The following is a 16,883-nucleotide window of genomic DNA, read 5'->3' as shown; positions in this document are numbered from 1 at the left end:
CTTCGCACACAACCCTTTTAACAATGAAGCCTTCGACACCATCCTTCAAAACATTCCCCCGCTAAAAATGGACCACAGAATGAACTTAATCCTCCAAACACACACCATCATAAAAAGCGAGAGACAACCCAAATCTATGAAAAGACTCCAAATACAAGCTCTATTATGCTCAACAACAACACAGAAGCCATCAGTAAAAAAAATGCGGAAGACCCAACTGTGGGATATGCGTCAATTTAAATGAGGGATCAGAGTTCTTCTTCAAACAGGGGCAATGTTTCACAGTGAAAAGTAGCCTCACATGTGCTTCAGAGAACCTGATATACGCTCTAACCTGCTCTGGGTGTCAAAAGCAATACATAGGCCAAACAAAAACAGTCTACGTCAAAGGATGACTCTGCACAGATCCCAGATCAAAATTCCCCAAAAACAGAAAAATAGCATTCAGCCAACACGTCGGCATTTGCGCCAATAACAAAAGCTTCAGAATTTTTCTTCTGTACCAATTCAGGGACAATACAACCTGTAGCCAACGAATTAGTAAAGATACTCTCTTTATTACAAAATATAGACCCCTTTTGAACGCATCTACAACAAACGACATATCCACCACGGCCTTAGAATAACACACGCGCAAATATAAAAATGATACATTCAAGAGATACCCAAGAATTCATTAAAAACCGTCCCAATCACTGCTATAATCCACAACGAGTCACTTTTAGGTCACTTGACCATTTAACATCCTACTACTATCATACCATCCCTTATTATTCTCTCTTCTCTTTCTCCCGCTTCGTCTTCTTCCTCTCCGCCACCGCCTTCCTTACTTTACTACTACTACTGTTTAGAATAACACCTAAACAAATATAAACAACACATTCAAAAGAGATATCCCAAGAATCATGTACTTGGAAAGCAAGCTTCTTGCCACACGGCCACGCCTGCGCCTCTGTGTGTGTGTGTGTGTGTGTGTGTGTGTGTGTGTGTGTGTGTGTATGTGTGTGTGTGTGCGAGTGTACACACATGCATACACGTATTGTAAACATGTGTGTGCGTGCGTGCGTGTGTGTGTATGTATGGTTGTGCATGTGTGTTTTTGCCTGGATGATTAGATGCACGGTTGTATAAAGTTGCGTCCATTCCTTTATATAGACCTTTTTTCTAAATCAGGCTGAGTAAAAAGTAAGCAACGTTTTGAAACATGAAATTCGTCACAATATATTCCAACAATGTGGAAATTTTGTTCACCAAAGTAAGAACCATTACAATCAACACATTTTTGCCAACAAGTTACAAGTTTGTTTATTCCGGTTACATTAAAACCTGGAATTCTGGAGCTGATGAACTCTTTGAATGCACTTTCAGCATCGGTTTGATTTTTGAATTCCTCCTCTCGCCGGAAACCATAAAGTTGCTTGAAAAAGTGGCAGTCATTAGGAGAAAAGTCTGGGGAATACCCGCTTATCGTCCACTTCCCCTCCTCTTATCCTTTCCCCCCTCTTCTTCTTGCCCACCCTCCTATTCTTTCTCCCTCCATGCTTTCTTCTCCTCCCCTCCCTACTTCCTTTCTTATCTGAACACTCATCCTCTTCTTCTCCCCACCTCTCCTTAATCTCACCCTTCTTCTTCCTTCTTTAACTTTTCCTCTCCTCCTCCCCACATTACCATCTTGTCCCCCCCTTATTCTCCTCTTGCCCCACCACTTCCCTCCTCACACCCTCTCTTCCACCCCCTCATTTCTCCCTCCCACTCACTGGTGTATTAGATCCGCCACCCCACCTCCCACTCATATGGCGCCATCCATCAGATCTGGAAAAAAACAACCAATAGCGTTACATATAAAAATGATGTCCGACATTGATGTCCCCTTAATCCAACCTGTAAGCCCCCAGTATACCACTGGTATTCATGTAAGCCTGCCAAAGCGACAAACACTGACGCCCAATCGACCCTTCCCAGCATGCATTTCAATTCATCGGAATGCAATGAGTCGGTCATGATCTGCTGAGACACGTTGAGATCGTCTGGAAAGGCATCAAAGCCACTGATTCCTGCTTTCATTTCCTGTCTTCGAGTGTTACGGAATATTTTCTGGCGTCGGGAGATGAATCAAGTCAAACAAACAATAAGATAAAACACAATAAAACAAAGCAAAAAACACTATAATGGTTACAAACAAAAACAAACAACAAACAACAAAAATGACGGCAAACAAAAATAATAACAGAAAAATATACAAAAAAATGATAAATAAATAAATTGCCAATAATTTTCAAAGATGTTCCAACTCTGTCTTTACCAATATAATTTAGGAATGTATTGATAAACAAAAAGGATAAAAAAAACAATACAATCACACATACAAACAAACACACATATACATACATACATACATATGTGTGTGTGTATATATATATATTCTACAAATCTCAAGGTAAAATGTATACATTTATGTGTGTTCGTGTACGTATGTGTGCACACATACATACAAATACACACACACACACACACACACCAACACACATATATATATATATATATAGATATATATATATATTTACACACACACATGTATGTACATATATATATATATATATATATATATATATATTATTTATGTATGTAGATATGTATGCATGTATTGTATATATATTTGTATATTTGTATATATATATATATATATATATAATATATAATATATACATATACATATATGTGTTGTATACATATGTGTATAAATGTGTGTATATGTGTATGCATATATATATATATACAGTATATATATATATAGCACACACTGCATGCGTAGCTGTGTGTGTGTGTGTACACAGATTCCACTCTCTTCGACAAGAACAACACCAACAACAAGAAGAACACCGACACCAGCCACTGCAATAACGTTTTACATAACAACTAGTTTCCATAACTAGTTGCAGTAATGGCTTCTATTTCACATGAGAAGATATTGACTTTAGCTGTTGGTACTCGGTCTTTTATAAGCGATGAGGGGGGAGGGGGGAACAGGAGGAGACAGTCGCATCGTAACAACAACAACAACAACAACAACAACAACAACAACGATCATGACGACGACGACGACGACGAAAGGCAACAATCAAAACAACAATGGCCTATCTTGTTTCATTCCTGAGTAAAAAATATATTCTATTCTCTCAGGGTGTATGGCTTACTGATATGGTTGGTGTGTGTGTGTGTTGTGTGTGTGTGTGTGTGCACTGGTACCGACACATAGACGCGTGTATATGTGAACATACATAGGTATAATGTGTGGATGTGTGCGCGCGTGTGGATGTGTAAAGTGTGTTAACACTGGTTGTTATGTAAGGTAATATAGACAGAGAGAGAGAGAGAGAGAGAGAGAGAACCAAATACATACAACTAATATATCGATATATATATTATATATACTATATAAAAGTGTGGATATATAATATATATATATATATATATATATATATATATATATATATATATATATATATATATATATATATATAGATACATAAGTATGTATACTTCAATGTATCATGATTTGAAATGTGTGTAATATATATGCGTCTATGTGTGTGTGCGTGTATACACACATATATATATGTATGTATATATATATTATATATATATATATATATATATTTATATTTATATAGATATATATATATATATGTACATATATAATATGTACATATATACTTATATATACGTATACATATGTATACTTATATAGATAAAGAAATGCAAATACACACACTATATATATATACATACATGTACACCTCTACCTATGGAACTATCGAAATACGCATCCATAATGACACACACATACACACACCATGTACAAACGTGTGTGTCTAAGTTTGCATGTAAGCATATATATATATGTGTGTGATATTATATATACATATATATATACATATATATAATATATATACATATATATATATGCATATATGTACATATATATATATATGTATATATGTATATACATCTATATACAATGTATATATACATATATATGTTATATATATATATGTATAATAATACATATGTTATATATATATATTATATATATATATATATATATAATATATATATTATATATATATATATATACATATATACATATATATATATATATGTATATATATAATGATAGATAGATAGATAGATAGATAGATAGATAGATAGAAGATAGATAGATAGATAGATAGATAGATAGATAGATAGATAGATAGATAGATATGTATATATGCATGTAACTGTATATGTGTTTGTGCATGCGTGTGTATATTTATATTTCAAATTGCCGACCATAATCCATATTTTGACATTTATTGAATCAGACAAAATTTGAATTGCAAAAATAACTTTGGTCTGTGTAACATGGTTTACGTAGGTGTGTGTGTGTGCATCTGTTCATGTACATAATTGTGTGTCTGTGTGTGAGTGTGTGTATGTGTACGCGCGCGTGTAAGGATGTTAAAATGTATGCATATTTGTAAGCACGTATGTGTGTATAGTATATATGCACACATGAATGTTTCATGTGTGCGTATATGTTTCTACGCACTTATATGCAGAGTGCGAGAGGCATTTGAAGACATATTTGCTAATTTGATAAAACAACTCTAGTCTAACAAAAATCAAATGTATTTTAATAAAATTTGGTGCGTTTGTTCTCCACAAGTTTTCTTATAAGATTCTTTTATGAATCTGCTTACAGCTTTGATGACTGCTTCAATGCCGGGACCTGAATCATCGACACGCCCTCACTAAATGGTCTTTGTTCATTTCGGATGTCACCCGGTCAATAGCGGCCGTCATTGTAGCTATGGTATAGCGAGGATGTCAGTTAGTCTCTGTATCAACGACGCTTCAAAAGAATCCGTACGATTTTAAATCTTGTGAGTTTGGTGTTAAATGATTGAAAAGATTGTCTGGCACATCCATTCTTGGGTGGGTTTTATGAAAAGGTGTTGAGTTTTGTTGAAGGTTTAACAACTGTCTCCAACACCTCAGTGTATTCAGCAGCCTCAATTCTAAGACCCTGTGGGAAAATGTGAGTTGACATGACACGACCTTCGTTACTCACAACTCCTAAAAACTATGACAGCTACTGGAAACCTTGTGTAGATTACTCTGGAGACAGCAGAAGAATTTGCACCTAACCATTCTGTCATTTCGCCTGTTTGGCTTTTGTACGAATTTTCCCTCATCAGAGAAGAACCAAAGCATGTCCTGTTTGTGAGAGTTTTTAACCTTGTTTATCGCTTGGCACAGATCAAACGGTTGTCCATGTCTGTGCAGACATGAACTGGCCTCTCCTCAGTACCTATAAATTGTATTAACACATGGGTGTTTCGCTCATCATCTTTAAACAAATCTTATTCAGAGACCTTATGAGTGGGACAGACTCCTTGACCTGAAGAAAATTCTAACTAGGTCTCACCCCTGCACTGTTTATCTTGACATGAGGTCACCAAGTCGTGCATATATGGTTGTGAAGCATGTGCCTGGTGCACCCTTAACAGGCGGGTGGTCATGATATATATATTGGGTTTCATATATTTGTACCCCGGTGTCACTTTGACGGCGCGTGCGGCTCTTATGCTCAAGAAGAAGAAGAAGAAGAAGAAGAAGAAGAAGAAGAAGAAGAAGAAGAAGAAGAAGAGGAGGAGGAGGAGGAGGAGGAGGAGAAGAAGAAGAAGAAGAAGAAGAAGAAGAAGAACGCTTTAAGAACAATAACACTGATTAATGGAACTGCGATAGCTTCATGAAAAAGGAATGAACCTGATTAGACTCCTCTAAAAGTAATCAGTTGACTTCATTCCACCAGAAGGAACCGCATGAAGATCATAACTTCCCAAATTATTTCTTTTTCTCCAAAATATAAAACATTTATTTGTTCTTTGTAAAAAGAAAAAGAAGAGAAAAAAAGGAAGCAAATTGGAGCGGAAACTGGCCGTGATTCGAACCCTCATAGAAGAGTATCACTTCTAAGTATTGTTAATACTTTTCAAATGGAATGACTCATCTGACATTCATGCAATATTTCACCATTTTACTCAATGCATTAAATGTCCAATTAGTCTTGATTTATTCGACATCTGTGTCATCTTTTTCTAAATATATCCTCTGATAAATGGATTATTGACGATTCAGCCAAACGTTCTTCCATAACTTTATCCATTTCAGTCGAAAACTGGGGAATTGGCGGGATCGATCTGTAGTTATGGAGTTCTCGGACATTTCAAACTCTCAAGTCCGACTATGAAAGAACTTGAAGCTCTGTGATCTTTCGGTGTTCAATAAAAATAAAATGAGTCCTCGTTGGCCATTCCCGTCGAGTGATTAGGAAAATATATTTTTGGGTCGCTCGGCCAAATCTTTTATTTGGACGTTTCTACAATTATATCCTTGAATGTAAAGCAGGAAATAGCAGAGCGCGGATTGGTAAATGTTATGTCCATGTTAGGGATTGGGGTGTTGCTCGATGTATTGTACTGCAGGAGAAACTGGTCCTCCGTCGGTTACGACGACGAGCTTTTCAGTTGATCCGGACCAACGGAACAGCCTGCTCGTGAAATTAACATGCAATTGGCTGAGTACTCCACAGACACGCGTAACCTTAACGTAGTTCTCAGAGAGACTTAGCGTGAGACAGAAAGCGACAAGATTGGCTCTTTGAATAACAAGTGCAGCTCATGTTTGTCAGCCGAGTGAACTGGGGCAACGAGAAATGAAGTGACTTGCTCAAGAACACAATGCATCTCGACGGGAATTGAACTCACGACCTTGTACTTCAAGAAACATAACAGCGATGGTAATATTGATAAGTGTAACAAGGCTACGAGCTAGCAGAAGCGTTAGCACGTCGGGCGAAATGCCTAGCAGTATTTCGTTTGACTTGGCGTTCTGAGTTCAAATTCCGCCGAGGTCGACTTTGCCTTTCATCCTTTCGGGGTCGATAAATAAAGTATAAGTTACGCACTGGGGTCGATATAATCGACTTAATCCGTTTGTCTGTCCTTGTTTGTCCCCTCTGTGTTTAGCCCATTGCGGGTAGTAAAGAAATAGGTATTTCGTTTGACTTTACGTTCTAAGTTCAAATTCCGCCGAGGTCGCATTTGCCTTTCATCCTTTTGTGATCAATGAATTAAGTACCAGTTGTATACTGGAGTCGATCTAATCGACTGGCCCCCTCCCCATAGATCTCGGGCTTTGTGCCTAAAGTAGAAAAGAATACAGGTTTATTACGTTCTGAGTTCAAATTCTGCCGAGGTCGACTCTGCCTTTCATCCTTTCGGGGTCGATAAATTAAGTGCCAGTTGTGTACTGGGGTCGATCTAATCGACTGCCCCACCCCTCCCCAAGGATCTCGGGCCTTGCTATGTGTAAGACAGTATCTTTCCTCTTTTATGGGTTTCAGTCATTGGATTGCGTCCATACTGGAAGTGGACCACCTCTAAAAGTTTAAATGAACAAATCGCCCCGGGACTTATTCTTTTGTAAGCCCAGTACTTATTCTATTGGTCTCTTTTTCCCGAACCGCTAAGTAACGGGGACATAAACACACCAGCGTCGGTTGTCAAGCAATGCTAGGGGGACAAACACAGATACACAAACACACACGCATATATATATATATATATATATATATATATATATGCATATATACGACGGGCTTCTTTCAGTTTCCGTCTACCAAATCCACTCACAAGGCTTTTGGTCGGCCCGAGGCTATAGTAGAAGACACTTGCCCAAGATGCCACGCAGTGGGACTGAACCCAGAACTATGTGGTTGGTTAGCAAGCTACTTACCACACAGCCACTCCTGCGCCTATTGAGTATGTAGCATTTTATTATTAAAATGTATTTCACTCATAAAAATATTCGTTAATTTCAATCGTGTTTTTGGTTTCGGAAAAACTTTTATAAGGCTTTTTCGTTTTGGGATTTGGTTTGCAAGATTCTTTATATGAGTTCCTGTGTTGAAGCATATTCTGTTGTGTCTGGGGAGAGTCATTTTCTTTTTGTGTCTTATAATGCAACACACTCACCGGTAAAATTTCCACTTTTTTCTTATTTTTATTTTCCTAAAACTTTCGTTTCGTCTCGTGCAACCTTTTCAATCTTTAAAAAGGCTTTTATTAGACTTTAACTTTGATTATGGTAGTATCTATGGAAGACCGGTGGGATTATTATTTGTATGGGCTTAATGATTGGTCGCAATAACATATAATTTGGTTATTAATACCGATACAATGTACATTGGTTTAAATGTCTCTTTGTTGTAGTTTTATTACAGTTAGTGTTTAATCCTGCCTATAAATTGATTGATTGAAATAATGTGATTATTAATCTTTACGCTTATATAATACTAAGAAAGACGGTAGGGATTATAATTCTTGTATGACTTAATAGAGTTGTCGATGTTTAGTTGTGTATTTAGGAGTTGTTGTAATTCACTTATTGAATTTATTTATCGATACGGTTGTACATTGGGAAAAATGTGTTTCAAAGTTGTGGTTTCTTTGGTTTGTTTGTTCTCAGACAACACTTCTTTTAGTGCTGTTGACACGGCCGGATTGACTGAAACAAGTAAAGGAATCACAGAATAATACGTTTCCACCGAATAAACCGTTCCTGGTTCAACCGAAATGAGATTGGTTCGCGTATTCTTACGCTAAGGTTGGCAAGATTTAAATATATATAAACGTCTATAACAGAAGGGAGAAGGATGGAAGGAACAAGGAAAAGTCACGTGATGCTCCACTGGGGTCACGTGATGCTTCTACTACTGTTTAGAAAAAGGTTTTAGTGTAAATATTTTTGAGTTTTGCGGCTAAAAGGGATTTTTACGTTTTTCTTGTTTTTTTTATCGTCTTATCTTTCTTGTTTTTGTAATATAAGAAAAGGTAGCGGTCTTCCACGCAGTTTCCTTCAGCCAAATTCACTCCAAAGGCATTGGTTGGCTCGGGATTATGGAAGAAGACGCTCGTCCAAATGCCGCGCAGTGAGATCGAACCTGGAATCACGTGGTTGCAAAGCGATCTTCTTAACCCCCACCGCCGTGCCTGCGTCCATAGCGTCGACGTTGGCGATTGAATTGTTGTTGGATGTCTACTGTCGATGCTGTTTCTGCGGCAGCAAATGTTATTTCAGTTGCTGCTGCTGCTGCTGCTGGTATTCTGTATGGTGAAGGCGGCGAGCTGGCAGAACCGTTAGCACGCCGGGCGAAATGCTTAGCGGCATTTCGTCTGTCGTTACGTTATGAGTTCAAATTCCGCCGAGGTCGACTTTGCCTTTCATCCTTTCGGGGTCGATTAAATAAGTACTAATTACGCACTGGGGTCGATATAATCGACTTAATCCGTTTGTCTGTCCTTGTTTGTCCTCTCTGTGTTTAGCCCCTTGTGGGTAATAAAGAAATAGGTATTCTGTATGAGACAGATGTGGGTAGATGATTTTACATCGGTGTTGGACAACCAACGAGTGATCGCAATCCTGTGTTATGACTATGGAAAAGTTCACCTCGGTATACATAAGAACAACAGCGTGGTTTAGTTCACTGTACTTTGTCCATGGCCAAGGAATTTAATATTTATCAACAGCTCAGTTTACGTAGCTGTTACTTGGTACCACAGTGCGGTATAGTTCACTGCACTGTGTCCATGACCAACACACTTCAATGTCAGCAGTCCAGCCTAGCTAGCTGCGACTAGGTACCCAAGCTGGGTATCACTACTGTGTCTATGACCAAAATATTGAAATATCAACAGCCCGGTCCATCTAACTTTAAATATCGATTTTGCTTAGCTAACTTATTGATGTATCGCTCCTTAAATACTTTCTATGAATAATCACATGTTGATGGGGATTGGCAGAATTACAAAATTCCAGCTATTTTCGGGTTTAATGTTTCCTCGTGCTATCAAATGCAGGTCGCTTTCTTATTCCCAACTCTCTTTTCCCTCATATAATTCGTTTACATGTGTCCTGTACTTTGTAAACGACTTAAATTTATGAGAAATTTATTGTTGTTCATATCATTGCTATCGACGTTAATTTTTAAAGCTCTCTATCACCCACATCTCTCGAGTATTTACAACATACAAGTCGTTTCGGCTACTGATGCAGTTGATTTTAAAGCTCTCCTCACACACATTTCTAAAGAATATATTCCTCATTCCGCTACAAAACCGAAATCGTCTGCTTCATACAAATTTTAACAAGGACAACATTACTTTATCTCAGCTCTTCCTTCTGCTACTGAATGAATTATCACAGCCATTTCTGCTATCCTTGTCTCTCGTCGTTACTTACTGATGTTACTGATGTTGTTGTTGTCGTCGTTATGAACCATTTACTCATGTCATTTATCTTCCATTTTGTTTGCCGCCAACTCAAACAACAAAAACCTCTAAACCTTCCGTTCGCTCACAAATCAACATGGCGGCCATGCAGTAAAAGTTGACTCGTTGTTGTACCGCCTTGCTGATCAATGCTGGCTCACATTAATTTGATTAATCATTCATCATAGCTGTAGGAAAATGTCTCTCTAGCGTCTATTCCCTTTGGTTCAATGGAATTCTCATTAAACGGGTGGCTACGGCATGTTAGGGGCGGAATATTCAACTGTCTCTATCAGACGTTTACGCACACGAATATACATATAGATATAAACACACACGCACGCACACACATAGATACATACATACATAGAAATATATACATATACATAAACACATAAATACACATATACATATATACAAACACATACATACATAGAAGCATAAACACATACATGCATAGAAACATAGCTATATACACACACATAGACACACATATATATAAAAACGTGCATACATACGCATTCACAAACACTCGTATGTATATAAACATACACGCACACAAGCATACAGGCACTGGCACACACATATACACATCTATACACATGCATATACATACATACGCCCTCACATATATATATACAAACACATACACGTGTACACACGCATAAGTGCAAATACACATATACACACATACATAAGCATATATACATACACAAACACGTACACGAACATGGATACGCGCAGATACGCGCACACACACACATACATATATATATACACACATAGACATGCCTGTGCATATCTGCATACACACATACGTATGTATGCATACATGCATTAAGGCATCACACACACACATACAAGCTTATATATACATATACTCATACGTGCATACTTACATGCGTAGATACACAAACACACACGCACGCACACACATGACCCTATACTCACCGGCATCTTTTGATGCTTACAGACACACAGACAGACAGACAGACAGACAGACAGACAGACAGACAGACAGACAGACAGACAGACAGACAGACAGACATAGAGGCATATAATTTCACAGTCTCACAAATACACATATAAATGCGGAAACACACTTACGCACATTTGCACGTTCACATAAGCATACATACATACAGACGTACGTACGTACATACATTCATATATACATACATGGATGCATACATACATACATGCATACATACGCACGTACGTAAATGCATACATACATGCTGACGTACATACTCACATACATGCATTCATATATACACACACATATATATATACACACGTCCATACATACATACGTACAAACATACATTTGTATATACATACGTACATACACATACACACACATACGTACGTACATACATACATATATGCATATATATATATATACATGTTCATACACACATACAGATATACAGACAGACAGAAAGTGGTACGTACTACATATACATACATGTCTATAGATACATACATACGTACATACATACATGCATACACACGCGCGCTCATACACACACACACACACACACACACACACAACGTTCATAGACACGAGAAACAAAAGAGAATATCGGAAAATTTGCATGGAATGAATCGAGAAATTCATTTTCAAATCTCATCACTGAAGGCGCAAGCGTGGCTGCGTGGGAAGACGTCTGCTGCCCAATCACATGGTTCCGGGTTCAGTCCCACTTACCTGACACCTTACGTGTGTGTCCTTTACTTCAGGCCGACCAAGGTCTTGTGGGTGAGAAGCTCGTTGTGTGAGTGTGTGTGTGTGTTTGTCCAACCGCCGCTTGATAGCAGGTGCTGGTTTATTTTCGTCCCTGTACTTAGCGGTTCGGCAAAATAGATCAGCAGAATTATTACCAGGCTTAAAAATGAATACTGGGGCTGATTTGTTCGGCGCACCCATTCAAGGCCATTATATAAACGGGATGGGCATGTATAAATATACATATGCATACATACACTATAGGTGGAGGTGCAATGGCTCAGTGGTTAGAGCAGCGGATCTCGGTTTCGATTCCCAGACCAAGCGTTGTGAGTGTTTATTGAGCAAAAACACCTAAAAGCTCCACGAGGCTCCGGCAGGGGGGTGGTGGCGATCCCTGCTGTACTCTTTCAACACAACTTTCTCCCACTCTTTCTACTGTTGGCCTGCTCGCTTAGCCAGCGGGGTGGTGTCATTTGAAGGCTAAAACAATGCGAAGCGCATTGTAACCAGCGATGTGGAGCAACATCTGATAGCCTGGTCGGTCACGGTGATCTCATACACTATACACACACACACAAACAAACTGAGTGTGACGACAAAAGAAGTCTTCCTGGACATCGATGGAAATGAAGGACTATTTGCAGATTAGATTTCAAGCTTCTGTGTCAATGAAACACTGAAACAATGTTAGATGTTGTTCCTAACGTTATCGCTCAAGAAGTACCTTTTGCCAGGCACGATGTAAGGTCGACCCTTCGATGCAGTTCTAAGGCGACGCTAATGTTTACAACTGCGAACAATAAACTAACTTACACATGAACAGGCGTTGAAAAACTGAATTGATACAAGAAAAATTGTTTCTGGTATTAAAAATGCGATAATGTCTTTCTTTGTCTTCTTATTTTACTCTTCGCAAGACCCACAAAATGGGTTGACCTTTGTGAATCATGCGTTTTCTAAACCAGAAGAATTTCAATCTTACTTCAGACAACAATCCAAGAGCGAAAATGGCCGAAAGCTCGGGTTGCGGGCTGCATTGGAAATATCCTTTCTTTCTACAACTCCAGGGCCTTGTGTGTGTGTGTGTGACTAAGTACGTATGTCTATATGTATGTATATAAATATATAAACACGCTATAAGATGTAAAGCACTCAATTTTCAGTGCATCATATTTGAAAAACGGTTGTAAAGTAATGATGTTGATTCTTGTTCCCTCGTCATTTCTTTAATTTCATATTATGCTCCATACTCACCTAACACTTTATTTTGAAATACTCTACAATACTTATTTTATAGGCCCAGAAAGGATGGAAGCCAAAGTCGAACTTAATGAATAAAGCCGGAAGAAATGGCCCTACACATTTAGTCAGACTGTGCAATGTTACAGTTTGTGACACAGCTCCACGTTCCTCCAAACACTTGAAAATCAAGCAAATGTGAAACCGGTTAAGTATATTAATTTCAATATCTTTATATATATTCTCTCTGTGCAGTTTTAACTTCAGTTATTTCTCATATGTCTTTGTGTGTTTTTCTGTGTCTGATAGTCCCTCACCTCAACGTTTGACGACCGGTGTTGATTTGTTTTCGTCCCCATTCGACAAGAGACCGACAGAATATGTACCAGACTTTTAAAAGAAGACGTAAGTATATATGTACACACACACACACTAGCACACGTATGTTATATGTGTATGCACGCATTCATCATCCTCATTTAACCTTCCTGCTCTTGCTGGCATGGGTTGGACGGTTTCCCAGGATTCAGCGGACGGCAGGGCTATGGCGAGCCCCAATATCAGTTTTGGCATATTTTCTAGATGCCCTTCCTAACTCCAGTCACTTCACAGTGAGTACTGGGTGCTTTTCTCATGCCGTGTACTGGGTGCTATATACATATACAGATTAATATGAGTATACACACGCATGCATGCATAAGTACATACATATATATTTCTTTATTGCCCACAAGGGGCTAAACATAGAGAGGACAAACAAAGACAGACAAACGGATTAAGTCGATTACATCGACCCCAGTGCGAAACTGGTACTTTTATTTATCGACCCCGAAAGGATGAAAGGCTAAGTCGACCTTGGCGGAATTTGAACTCAGAACGTAACGACAGACGAAATACCGCTAAGCATTCCGCCCGGCGTGCTAACGGTTCTGTTAGCTCGCCACCTTGTAAGTATATACATATATACACACATGCATACATAAATATATACTCTCTCTCTCTCTCTCAAAAACACATACATACACATATCAGATCTTACCCCCTGTAGGAACGAACATATTAGGAACATTTAGGAATAAATAGCCTCAGTTGGGGCAAGAAAAATCTCGATTGAATGACAGAGGGAAGTAGAGTGATGTGTTGAGAGAGAGAGAGGGAGGTGGAGAGAGAGAGAGGGGAGAGAGAGGGAGGGAGAGAGAGAGGGAAGGAGAGAGAGAGAGGGAAGAGAGAGAGAGAGAGAGGGAGAGGGGGAGAGAGTGTAGAGGACGTGGGATGATGAAGTGTGCAGAATGGCTGATGGATTACAAACATAGGAAATGAGATAGAAATTGGGTATTAAAGGGGAGGAGGGTGTAATGGTAGAGAGAAGGGTTGTGTATGGAGGGTACGAGAGCGGGTGAAGAAGGGTTAGGGGGCTCCAGCTGGTGGGAGACAAAAACCAAGGGAGACTTGGGGAGAAGTCACGGAGATGCTGAGTCTTGAGGAAGGAGATGGGACAGGTGTGGTGGGATTCTGAGTTGGAAGACACCTGCCCAGCCGATGACCACACGGTCACTAATTCAATGACCATCATCATCATCGTTTAACGTCCGCTTTCCATGCTGGCATGGGTTGGACGGTTCAACTGGGGTCTGGGGAGCCCGAAGGCTGCACCAGGCCCAGTCAGATCTGACAGTGTTTCTACAGCTGGATGCCCTTCCTAACGCCAACCACTCCGAGAGTGTAGTGGGTGATTTTATGTGCCACGGAAACAGGTGCCAGACGAGTCTGGCGAACGGCCACAATCGGATGGTGTTTGTTACGTGCCCACAGCACGGAGGCCAGTCGATGCGGTACTGGCTACGGCCACGTTCGAATGGTTTTCTTATGTGCCACCGGCACTGGTACCACAAAGATACAAATTCCATTGATGTTCATCTATTTTGATTTGCACCATCCGAACGTGGCCGATGCCAGCGCCCTCTAGACTGGTTTCTGTGCCGGTGGCACATAAAAAGCACCATCCGAACGTGGCCGATGCCAGCGCCCTCTTGACTGGCTTCTGTGCCGGTGGCACATAAAAAGCACCATCCGAACGTGGCCGATGCCAGCGCCGTTTGGCTGGCTTCCGTGCCGGTGGCACGTTAAAAGCACCAACCGATCGTGGCCGATGCCAGACTCCCCTGGCACCTGTGCAGGTGGCACGTAAAATGCACCCACTACACTCTCAGAGCGGTTGGCGTTAGGAAGGGCATCCAGCAGTAGGAACTCTGCCAGATCAGACTGGAGCCTGGTACAGCCCCTGGCTTCCCAGACCCCGGTCGAACCGTCCAACCCGTGCTAGCGCGGAAAACGGATGTTAAACGATGATGATGGTGATGATGTATTTTTACTTCACTCCCTCCCTCTCTGCTTTGTGATATAATTAGGGGGTCTTTTTATGATGCTAATATTTTAAGACGAAATTCCAAGACACCATCAGATCTGATAACCCTGAATATCAAGAACCCGTAAAGAGCCAACTCAGCTGCAAACAGAATAAATTAAATTCAGACGGTCAGACAGATGTATGTATGCATGCATATACATACATATGTACATAAATGCAGATAGGTAGGTAGATTCATGTGTTTGGCATTCCAGTATATTTACCTCAGAACTATTTTCCATGACAAAATAATCCTTTCCACTAGAGGCACAAGGCCTAAAATTTTGAGGGAAGGGTTAAGTCGATTACATCGACTCCAGTACACAACTGGTACCTAATTTATCGACCCCAAAAGGATGAAAGGAAAAGTCGACCTCGACGAAATTTGAACTCAGAACATAGCGATGGGCAAAATAATGCTAAGCATTCCGTCCAGCGTGCTAACGATTCTGCCAGTTCACCGCCTTACAAAAGCCCAAACCCCAAAATTCTGTAGCTTATAAAATGAAGTACCAGTAAAATACTGGGGCTCAAAAATTACCTGTGGCTCCCTTTTTTGTCAATCCTGGAGGGTTGAAAGGCAAAGTTAACTTCAGTAGAAACTGAACTCAGATATCAAAGACTCGTAACTCAATAATACCACAAACATTTCACCAAATACTCGAGCGTTTCTCTCAAATCACAACCATTTAGCCAGATGCTCTACCGATTCCATCAATAGTAATAATTTTTATTCTTTAATTAAAACAATCATACAAGAAAAATACCGTCTTATCAACCCCAGGAGGATGAAAAACATGTCAGAGAGACAACAGTGGGATTTGATCTCAAAAAACACTGGGGCCAACAACAGTAATAAAAATGATAAAAATATTTGTTTTGAATTTTGGCACAAAGCCAGCAATTTGGAAGAGGCTTAGTCAAATACATCAACCACCCCCAGTGCATAACTGGTACTTATTTTATCAACCCTGAAAGGATCAAAGACAAAGTCAACCTCAGTGGAATTCTATCTGAGAATGTAAAGAAGGAGGAAATGCTGCTAAGTTAAGCATTTGGTCCAAATGGCAGGAATTCTTGAAGAAGGAAGAGGAGGAGGAGGAGAAGAAGAAGAATAGCAGCAACAGCA

General features: G+C 39.6%; 1 long non-coding RNA gene across 1 annotated transcript in view; it reads left to right on the top strand.

Moving 5' to 3' along the window:
- The window catches only part of LOC118766997, a 15,419-nt gene extending 13,966 nt beyond the window's left edge, over positions 1-1,453 (top strand). The window contains exon 3 of the long non-coding RNA XR_005002918.1: positions 1,174-1,453. This is a non-coding gene — a long non-coding RNA (uncharacterized LOC118766997). The remainder of the gene's footprint in view (positions 1-1,173) is intronic.
- Positions 1,454-16,883: the final 15,430 nt, after the last annotated feature.

Source organism: Octopus sinensis, linkage group LG18 (assembly GCF_006345805.1).
Source record: "Octopus sinensis linkage group LG18, ASM634580v1, whole genome shotgun sequence".
NCBI lineage: Eukaryota > Metazoa > Mollusca > Cephalopoda > Octopoda > Octopodidae > Octopus > Octopus sinensis.
Note: the sequence above shows the minus strand (reverse complement) of the source record. Positions and strands in the feature narration are given on the sequence as shown.